This window comes from Dreissena polymorpha, chromosome 16 (assembly GCF_020536995.1).
Source record: "Dreissena polymorpha isolate Duluth1 chromosome 16, UMN_Dpol_1.0, whole genome shotgun sequence".
In the NCBI taxonomy this organism is placed as follows: Eukaryota; Metazoa; Mollusca; class Bivalvia; order Myida; family Dreissenidae; genus Dreissena; species Dreissena polymorpha.
This window is the reverse complement of record NC_068370.1, coordinates 30,379,800-30,392,273: the sequence shown is the minus strand read 5'-3', so window position 1 is coordinate 30,392,273 and position 12,474 is coordinate 30,379,800.

The window sequence follows — 12,474 nt, the reverse complement described above, 5'->3', positions numbered from 1 at the left end:
TAAATCGTTCAATGAAAAATAAATAATCAATGTCGTTAGAAAATGAACACATGACCAAATTAAAAATATAAAAACTTATTTGGTAATGAAATCGGATGCGGAGAAATAGGCAATGCGAGAAATAAATTGTGGGGCAAAACAACCATTTACAAACGGCGTTTTTAAAACAGATGTTGGATGTTCCGTTTATCGTTCCATTAATAGTAGCACAAATGTTCACAGTGTTAACTTAAATGTTTCAATTCATTAGTCAGCAGAGGGATATTCAATATTATCGAACAGGATATTTATACAGCCAACGTTTCACACTGCATGAAATAGGATAATTGTTGATAACGGAGGATGAGAGATTCCATCTCGCAAGTGATGAGAGAACAGAGGGTTGTTTTGATCATGAGTGGATAAAGAACTTGTTCACCGTTCTTCAACATATTAAACTGCAATCACTGGACATTTTTGTATGAAGCACAGCCAGAGCGTAGTAACGTCAACTACGGAAGTTATTCACACATACTTGTCTGCTCCCGCATCGTGGACGATTCATTGACAATTATTTTCACTTGATATTTGAAACAGTGAATTCCCAATATCATATAATTAAAAAAGTTCAATAGACAGAAAAGCTCGAAACAAGCATAGTGAACGATTTCAACGTTGCTATATAACCGGATAAGTTTAACATGTATTATCCATTTATCTATCTGCAGAGTTCAGATACTAAAATTTAGTCAAAAAACATTCATTTATCCCTATGGTTTAACCGTTTATTATTCGTCGTATTGTTGTTTTTTTCTGTAGACGATGTGTTTGCCAATAAGTGACGTATACGTAAACGCTTTTATTTCAGTCAAAGACATAAACACACTTTTAATAGATACACATACTTTAATAGAACCATATTGTATTAACCATAACGATTATTTTTCCAATTAGAATCACAATTTAGTTATGATATGCGTTAAAAAAGTGGTTTGCGTGTGTCGATTTCGGTCTTTGATCGAATCCTAATAAAAAATTATCATACCGCTGCATGAATATCTGCCTGATATAACGTTGCATAATATGTTTGTACATCAGTTCAACAAGTTCTTATATCAGTCGATGATAGGAGATAGGTCATATTACTCGGAATCAACTATGAAGTGCTCATTTTAAGTTAAATCGAATCAGACATCAACAAAACAAACAATATGATACTAAGATGTATTATTTTAACACAAAATAAAACACAAACAGCAAAAACATGTTTTACAAATATTAACCGCAAGTGCTCATGACATCATTTTTAACACGTCAAACGACAAAAATCATATTCCAACCCGCTTAAAATGCATCCTTGTATCATGTGTTTTTCTCATTATTTCTTTAAAGTAGGGGACATCGAGGTATGATGAACAGAAAAAGAGGTTACTGTCTAATATTTTATTCATATATCAGGCTCGGCACGAATAAAATAACGACTCGGCAAGCATCGCCGTTATATTATTCTAAGCCTTGCCTGCTATATTAAAAAAGGATCGGGCAGTAACCTGTTCTCTATTTATCATACCGCTACATTGATATTTGTCTGATACAATATAAAGAAGTGAAACTCCAGCTGCTGGAGTAGTATTGAATTTATTTTCATTACAAACAATTAGTTGGTCCTTTATTTAAGGCAAGTGACCGATTGCCCAAACAGTACAAAACAGCACAATACAGCACAATACAAACCAACATAAACACAAAATATGAATAAAGCTGGGGTCACCGCCTTGGAACGGTCAATGCAAAGCATTGGGGGTTTAAACCTGGTTATAGAGCGCTCAACCTCACACTTGGCCCAGCAATATTCATAATACATTTAAGTGTAAATAAAATTTAACGTCATAGCATTGTAACTCAAATTAAACAATAATAAAAGGGAATTAAAACGCATTCAATTTAATTACTATTTAATTACTCAATTGCATTGAAGATACAAGAGTAACAAAGTTACAACTTTTTGACGAACGATCAAATAAAACTATTATTAATTGTCAACTACATTCCTTCTTTATAGAAAAAGATTTGAGAATATAGCGTCATGGAGTTAATATCTCAGATAATCATCGCGCAAATACAGGAAGAAGCAGCAATAATTGGTGTACAAATTTCATATTACATAGCTTGGTTGTTTATGTGACTGCTAAAAAAAATAAAAATAATTAAATCAAACAAGAAACGCCTATCAGAGAGAAAATATAAATAAAATGGAACGTTATAAACCCAATGACCTATGCATGTAGATTACAACTGTGAAAGTCGGTCGTATGACGTCACACAAATCCATAATGACATAATGACGTGAACAAATTCCAGGGGCAATACTAAATAAACATATTAATGGGGCTGTGCTACTAATAAAACAAGTTTAGGTGATTTAATATTGAGAAGCAAATGAATAAAAATGGTAATTCCATTAAAGCGACATTATTGGAATCAAACAGTATATAGGTGTTTTGACAACTGAAGACAGAAATGATTTGATGTACGATTTGAGTCCAAATGTAGTTTTCATGCAGATTTGTTCATACGACACAATGACAAAATTTTATTAAACAGTGAAAAATGCCTATAATGTAGTTTTCGTGCAGATTTGTTCATACGACACAATGACACAATTTTATTCAACTAGTGAAAAATGCCTATAATATCACTAATGATTCCAAATTTTAAGGGAAGAAAGATATAGTGAATCGAAAACCATCAAACACGTGTTTTTACTGCATGATATATTTTTTATATCAGTTTAACAGGATGATGTTATATCAGTCAATATTTGGAGGTAGTTCATATTATAAATTGAACTATAAAGTCGTCATTTTTAGTAAAATAGAATCCGATTCAATCAGACAAACAAGTTGATAGCAAGATGCTATATATTTTATGCACAAATAACAACATAAACAGCAAAACAAATCATATCCATTCCCGCAAAAAAATGCAGCGTCGTAGTGATTATTATTTCACAATTTCTTATACAATGTGGGACGCAGAGGTATGATAAACAGAAAAACAGATTACTGCCTGATCGTTATGTAATATATCCGGCTCAGCACGAATAAAATAACGGATCGACAAGCCTCGCCATGAATTGTATTCTAAGCCTCGCCTGCTATATCACATAACTTTCAGGCAGTAACCTGTTATTCTCTATGAGTTGTGAATTTTTTTGGATTCTTTGAAAAAAGCATTTTTTGTGAATATTCAACAAGCATTTTCTTTTGAAAGGGAAGTTAGCTGGCGTAATATATCGATTTACTTGATGTAGAAACATTGCAATTCTTCATGTATTTAATGAAGCAAATTATATAAAATATTATATTTTGAATCGAAATATAATTATTTTACCAAACAAATTAAAAATCCTACTGAAAGGCATATTTAACAACCTCAAAAGTGAACGCTAGCTCAAGTTACATATAAAGGTTTGATCATTTTACTCTGTATTGGTTCCGATTCTTTTTTCGTATATGTTACTAAATAACTAAACAATGAAATAATGATCCTAGTGAATAATTCAATTGTGTATCGTAATGGTTTAATTCGAAATGTAAAACAACTAAAACAACAAATGAAAAATAAAATCAACTAATACCTCGGTCACATATATTTCTTTTAAAATCACTAATAAAATGATAATTCGATCGCAGACCTTTATCAACAAGTATACTCTAATTAATTTGCGTTTCACATAACCATAATAAGTTTGAGCACAAACATATTTACATAATATATGTAACATAAATACAAGTCGTTATCTAATGATCTCTTCAATATATAAATTTAATAAAGCTGACAAAACAACCAACCAACCAAAATAATTTTCAGACAAACACTAAAGTATACCCCTCTTAAGCTTTGTTTGCGGTGCTATGGTAATTGATAGGAAATAACTGGCAAGCATATAATTAATATGTATGTTTCACATGTATAACAGTTTTACAGTTCGTCAAAACAAGCGTGAAAAAATGCTAGCCAAACGTACATGTACAGTTCCAGATGTTATAGTTTTTCATTAATATACGGATACATCTTAGCGGTCATGCTTACACCATGCTCTCCCTACAAAGTATGAAGGTTGTGTACCTTCGCAAATTATATTTAATGATGAGACTTGGTGTTTGTTATGAAAATAATTGTGAACGGTACATAGTGACCTCTAACTATGAGGGGTAACAAAACATTATGACCAATGTCCTTACCAAATATGAGGATTGTAAATGTAAGACTTCTTTATATAATACTTCTACGACGTTGTCCTGTTTAGAGTCGCCGTGACCTTAACTTTTTACCTCGACATTTATAGGGTTCAATCGCAGGTTTTGGTATGTACAGGTAATCATTCTCAAATATATAATATTTGTAATGAATGCACGTAGAATTTAACATAATCTTTCAAAATGTTGTCCTATTTTGTTTATGACAAACAGACCATTTACTAAAAACTTCGATACGAAAATTTGTTAAAATATTTTAATGTGTATTCAATTCAAATATGACTCAGTGACAGTCACTGTGAACAAGACGTTCAGCACTTGGGACGAGAAGACCATTTTCGGGCGAGGAAGTTGGGGGCCGAATACCGGTAAATGAATGGCGCCGATGCCTTACTCGGTTCACTGCTTCTGTCGGCGAATACGCGGACTTTGTATTGAAACAGTGACAGCAGAATGTTTTGATGAACACTCTTCGAAAGTTTGATCCAAAAACAGCGTAAACAATGATATTGATAGAGAAACTTAGGTAATATAGTAGTTGAAAGGCAGTCTGTAAAGTGGCTATTAATATCGGTGCAATCACGCCACCTTTTGTAAAGGTACCTACCAACAACCACAACCTTATGATATGTATTGGTAGATTTAAACCAAGAAATACAAGCGATACAATAAATAACATTTTTGTCACTTTAGCTACAGGAATGGGGGTTTTGCTTAAGACACCTAACCTTTGGCTATCTGCTTTTTCCAGCAAGCTCATATGGATCCTGCGAATATGTAGTATATGTATGACTTTGTATGTGATCACAGACAACAGGGTAAAAATAAGGACGGTTGGTAAAATAAGTGTCAACATAGTATCCGTATAGACGAGAAATTGTGTGAGTCTTGTATATTCCGTATTGTGTGAGCAATCCGCGTGTATCACCCACAGACTTGTATTATATACTGCCACGGTGAAAAGAACAAGCACCGTAGTGCATATCTTTGAAACTCTTACACAGCACACCCGTTTTGCTGATAAAGGACTTGGAATAAGTATGAAATTGTCAAATGTTATAAACACACACAACCATACTGAAACGCACCCGCAAACGTACGTAAGGAAAATTATACACTGACATACTACTTTTACTTGGCTCAGGCGAAGTTCAAACGTACTTGACACCCAGGTCAACATTAAGCTTAGTAAGAATCCATTGTCGCTTATTCCGCGAACAGCAAGGTAGAGTGAGCAAGGTGCCTTAGCGAGCGGTCGTCGAAGGAATGTCGCTGTAGAAAACGTGTTTCCAAGAAAGCCCAAGATACATATTACTGGGATACAGTATTTCTCTACGGAAACACTTGTTTGATAAGCATGATAATCATCGTTTATGTTCGATTGTGTTGTGCAGGAACCTAAATTGTCCGAAGTTATGTTGGCTTGGGTAGTAGAAGCATTGAGTCGCTTCATTAGAAAGTGTCGTTCATGCATATCGGAAGCCATCAGTATCTGGAATTGAACATGTCAATAATTAATTAAAAATACATGTACGTTTTATGAGGTCTCAAATATCATTCCAAAATTTGAATTTGCAATATATATAGAACACTCATTTAATTTGTCTACCTGTTTATGCCATTGCTCTAAACTAGCAACTGAGTGGTTGGCTTTGCTAATAATAGAGTTGTGCATGTCGAAGTATTTCCCTAAGTGAACTGTGACATATCCTAACCAAATGCATGTTATACAAAGTGTTCGTTTCCGTGACCAGATGATTTAAAGAAGATCGTTTTTAAAACGGACGGCTCTAGTTTGAACACCACACCATATTTAAATTATTAATTTGTTTTTTTAAACATGGTTTAATTTGTACACTATTATGTAATTGCTTTTATTTATATAATTCATGAATAACTATTATATTCATAAATTTGATTTCATGCAAAAAGTGTTTTAGAAAAAAATACATTTGTTAATGAAAAATATCAATTTTTGATATGCATTGGTTATTTGTTCGTATAAAAATAGTTTAAAAACTAGAGAACAGAATAAACATGATAATTATTAACAGATACACCTTAATCGTTGATAAAAAATATGTTTATACTGATAGACAAAATAAAAGAAAAGAAGTTTCTTATAAAAAAAAAACATTACATTGGTGGATGTTTGTTTAGAGAGACGAGTACTATATCATAAGAATATTATCTGTTCAATATAATTAATCTGAAAATTACTGCAGCGTTGAAAGCAGTACGTCCACGCATATAGTCAACAAATGTAGTTCTAAGCTTTTCACCAACGTTAAAACTTATTATATTCCGGTTTATAAACGACTCTCAGATATTTAATGTTGTTGAATTCCATTTGTAGAGTGCCACCTGAAAAACGGACCTTATTGGTACACACATTGTAATAATCTTCGGTACCAGTAACTTTGGAATGCGTATACAGTTAACATGTTAAAGTTACACATTGTACCGTTGGCTTACGCCATTGTATATATAGTTACTATTCTGACCAGTTACGAAAACACGTTTACGTTGACGAATTTTTTTTTTGAGAATGTAATAACATTCGGCGCATCTCATCAGGTAAATATATTTGGTAGTATATGCGACATGCAACGACGCAATGTTTGATCGTAAATTGCGATAGTATCATTCACTTTAAAGTATTAAACATTCCTTATCAAGCATCATACCACGATTGCAATAAATTATTGGTAAGTATTTTAAACATTTTTAAATTGTGATATGTTGGTATCTTGATATTTGGTTAAATTCAAATATATTGTTATCTGTAATTACACATATTTAAAAGTATAGTTCACTTTTAACAAGGAAAACAAGAGCATAATATGATTTTTCAATGCTTTTAACGGTTACACATTATTTGAATAAGTTAGTTCCTTAATTTATTTGATGACAATACTTATTTAACACAATTAATACATGTTTTACCTAGAATGATTGGCTTTCAAAATACATTAACAACGTAGTATACATGAGATTGATATATAAGAGAGAACACTTAAACTGAAACATACTTACATATGTACATTCCAAACTAGTGAACGCGTTTTACTACCTCAGAGCACATTCATCACTTATAAGCGGTATTAGTTATTCCAACGTGAATGTGCAGATACCTTATTAACCACTTCAATGTGGCATAACTAGCTTTAAAGAATACACATAATTATATAACGATAGTCGAACAAATCAATAATTATCCAACTATGTTTTATTATCCACAAGTTCAATGCATGAAGCATTTATTACAGCAAGCCGCAATATTATTTTCATCCGATGTTTAAATACAAACATTAGTTCAATAAGGCCTGTGTTATATCTAAGCAAGAATGCAGTTCAATGAACGCCTTAAAAGAGCCTCCAATAGATATCGTACTGACGCTGAAATAACCAATACAGTTGTCACGTGCTCACCGTTCGCAAATGAGTCTGGTTCTGAAAGGAATTCGCGGTTAAGAACCAATTGGCTATAATTGAAGTAAAATGGAAGGATCCACAATGCTTGTAACGAAAAAGATTAGACGTGGCGATTATTAATTACTACGTCAAGACAGATTAAAAAAATTCGATTGAAGCCCGCATTGACAAATGATGGAAAGACGAAAAAAATGCATTGGTGATTAATGTGTCGTCATTCAAAGACAGTTCAATTCAAGTTATATCAATATAAAAGACACAATACGTATTCAATATTTTATATAAAAATCGGGATTCATTTTGCATATAAATGCTTAAACGCTCAAACCGTTCTTAGATGAGAGCGATCATGCAACCCAGTGTTTCGCTATTTAGCACAATCAAGTAATTGTATTTTCATGATATAAAACAGCAAATGCATTTCAGTCTCAATGTGTCCCGGTTCACATTTTACACATTGCCGTTCAAATAAGGCCCGCTACTACACCTTCCAGTTTTGGTGCATAACTATAACATTCAACAGCATAATTGCGCTGGCGCTGAGCGAACGTGTTCCGACTAGTTGTTTTTAACATTAAGTTCTTTTCTAAAGTATCGTTTAGAATACTTAACGTTTTTAGCTTGCTTGAGGTCTTCATTTAATCAAACCAGCAATTATTAAACTGTTTATCCTTAATGTGGCTAACTGTTGATCGATTACCGACATATCTGCGAGGAATAAACCAGCGCCTCCAGCATATATACTACATGTTCGTTCACGGCTCAAATTATTGTGAAACAGCTTATAGTGGGTTTTGAAAATCTCTTTCAGTAAACCGGTCATAACATAAAGGCTTAAGTCAGTCCCGAAATAAAACGAAACGCATTTGACCAGTATCGAAAACAGGTTGGAAACTTACCTACAATAGTATATATTTTCGTAAAACGCGGTTTTCTATGATGTCGGCAGCGTGGAATTGTTTAATTCTCTAGTACATACGCACTAATGTTATAAATATACACCCAGCGATTATGATAAAGTTTGACGTATTACTCAAACCCAAAAGTCAAACAAGTCCGTCATATTAATTAACCCCGTGATCTACCCGCATTTTGACACATTAAAGCGTTTACCAAGGCTTCGAGTGTTTATCAAGGCTCCCATATAATGTCATTAAGTATTTTGTTATCAAAATGTTCTCGTTTTTATGAGAAGCACGTAATGAAATTCCCGGAAATTCTTCGGGTTCAGGGAAAATGTTGTTTAATCAGTAACACCATGTTTAATGCAGTTCACGTGATGTAGAGGATTACACAGTTCACTAATGGTACTGTTTGTGTGCTATACTCACTGGAATAAAAACATATTTGCGTAGACGAGTATTCGAATGTCTCAAATCTCTTTTGTTAGAATTTGTTTCGATAAGTAGAATTTACCCAGTCAGCTTAAATAAATTCTTTGACTACCTTATGAATCCTGTTAAAGATACAGTTTTAGAAATCCGCAACCAACTTTGCTCAATTCTGTTGATTATCGTATCGAAAAAAATGAATAAAACGATATGTGAATGTAAGAATTAGTTATCGTGTCTTCCTAACAGTCCCAGTCAACAGAAATGATGAAGATGTAGTTAGAGTTAAATATTTTTTTTAGATCGATTACATGAACTATCAGACATATTGATATCGACTTTTCGAGAGCGTAATGTTAGGCTGGGTCGTTTACGAATTGTTAATATAGATCTTCTGGGATTTAACCGCAATCAAATTCGCATGTAAATTGCACACGTTGTAGTCGTTATTCATTTCGCATTTTGCTTGCTAAAATGGTTAAAAAATCATGGTAAAAAAGTATTCATATATTTACACATGTCCCTAAGACTGCTTAAAGAATACTTCTTTCTACGTGAATGACGTTTATGACGTTGATTCGGTAAATGAAAATTCTTTCGGTTATTTGGCACTAATTCGTTCCTAAGTTGTTCCAATGTGAACATGAGAGTTTCTTTTATTGAGAAATAGTCATTGTAATCCTACTCAATTTTTTTCTAGGTAGGATTTTGCACAAGTACAAATTTATATTATTATATCGGTAATTGACATCTGTCCTCTTTTAATTAAGGGTAACGGAAGTATGTTTCATTACGAATCACGACTCAAGTTATATGAAAACAAATGTCTGGTTTTGAATGTAATCCAACATAAAACAAACTAATTATTATGTGTCTAAACGCACGGATGTCCCACTCCAATACGTCATATCCATATGAAATTATATTGTTCAAAAAGAAAATATTGAATTTATAATTTTGTCTAATATACATTACAGTCAGTACATTCTAAATGCGCAGTTATAGTTCAGAATATGTATTTCATCCTTCCTGCTTGTAGTATGTCTAAAAAACTACATCGGCGCAACGCAATATATAAATTATATCACAAGCACCGATGAACCTGTATTCTTCTTAATTTAACGTGGTGTGTTGTTAATGAAGTTTGAACATGCAGATATAACGCTTAGCGTTTATATCTCTGCAAGTTCATACGACCGTTCGTCCTTGTAACACATGACTTCAAAATACAAATGTACACTTCTTTTGTGCAATTGATTGGCAGACTGTTTATTCGGTGGTCAATTGGTGGAGCCTCGTTTGTGAAATTAAAGTTCATAATTTGTAAACACAACATATAAATACAACATGTAAGACCAGTATTTAAGTAAAGATATGTTATTGTTTATTGTGTTTCCCTGATATTTTTATATTTCAACATGTCTTAAAAGCCTATAAAAACACACGGCTATGTTTTTTTCGTAAGCATATTTGCAGGGAATGCTCAAAAGCAACATCATGCAACATTGACGCATACCATGCGTACACATGATCTAACATAAAAAAAGTATTAATTAATTACAACTAATTTATAGTTATTATAAAACGATCGGAGTGCTTTGTAAAATGAAACACCATGTATGTGGATGAATACTATGCCGAAGCACTATCCAGATCGCAATCCACATAACTGCGTCAATTGATGCTATTTATAGTCATTAGCAAATGCCAAAGCGCCTTTTATGTGTATGTGCATTCGTAATGTAATACAAGCATTTATTATTAATACATCATTGCAATTACAAGATATAAAAGGGAAAAACAAAAATATAGATCTGAATAAATACATGTTCCCCCAACGGCCAATAAACCAGATATAAGCTTTCGTCTGTCGAATGGATGCAAAATGGCGATTGATTCCTTTATGATCAAGGCAGTATTTTAATATTTCGATGTCACAATTTAAAATTTATCTATAAGACTTGAGAGCTAGTCCTGCCCACATCTGCTTCATTGACTGATTTAAAAAAGGCATACATCTGTTTCTATATTACACGCAGGAAAACACAAAACCAACACAAAGCTTTCTATTTATGGTCAAGTAAGTTTACCGGTCGAATACACACAATGGTTACATTTATTATCTACATGTATTATATGATTGTATAATAACTTGGAACAAATGTAATGCAATGTGTGTTACACATACACTTGGTATGTACCCTATAGATGAATGTTATATTATAATTAAAATTCGAAAACAAAAGTGTATTTACAACAGTGTTATTTATACATTACATGATTTTAAAATAACTTGAAAAACGAACGTTTCAATAAGACTTTTGCAAGTTTGTTTTTTTTCTAATGAAATGAAGACTATTGCAATAACGGTACCATTCATTTAAGTAGTTGTCAAGCAACAAGGCTCATATGGATTACTGTTTAGACAAGTTCTACTTTAAACTTAAAGGTCTTGTTAAAGCACATTGGTACTTAGATATCAGTGTTGCTTCTCCGGGCTTAGCCATGGTCATGCAGTAAGGATTTCAGAATAAATTGCCAAACATGACTCAGTGCGCCGAGTTGAAACATATTTGGTAAGCATGTAGTGTTAAGATGAATCAAGATCGTCTGTCATGAATTGTGCATATAATTCTACGTTTAGAGTCTGAAATAAATCGATATTAGAATCCAAAATGACGGGAAACATATACCTTGCGTATCGAAGATACTTTTGATGCGTAACAAAGTATTCCAATATCTTCAAATCATGTTATACCTAATGTTTTTGACAGTTTAAGGGCCACTCAATCCGTATTAACAATTGTTTAGATAAATTACTTTTACCCTAAGCAGATGTTTACAAAATGGCAATATGTTCGCGCTCTTAAGATAGCCCTTAGGCTTAGCAAATCCAAAACATTTCTGCCTAAAATGAGATTATGTCGTTTAAGTTATAAAATCAAATCAAGTGTCAGATTCACAGTAATGAAACAAAAATGTTAGTTAATACATCATAAGTTCCTCTTGAATATTGAGTTCAATATGTGGCCAGAAAGACCAACCAGGCTTAACAATTGTTTTACGTTCACGTTCACGTTAACTTTTGTGTTTAAATAATTACACTTTTTATCTATCTGTGGAAAACAAATTTACATATTGGATATGGTTAGCTTACACGTGACCAGCTTTAGTTAAGCACATATATTCCTGTAAATAAAACATGCTATCAAAATTGTTATCACGTTCCCTATGGAATAGAGTGCACATTATAATAATTATAATTAAGATTTATGCTCAGGCAAATCTCCATACCACGTTTTCAACCAATGAAGGACCGGCTAACATAATGATTACAATATATTGTGTTAATGTTAATTAAATCTGATCCCACTACCGATATGATTACGGAAACGTGTCGTTCTCGTGAACGAAAATAAGCTACTTATAAAGTTCAACCAGAACATAGGATAACGGTCAGTCATTGA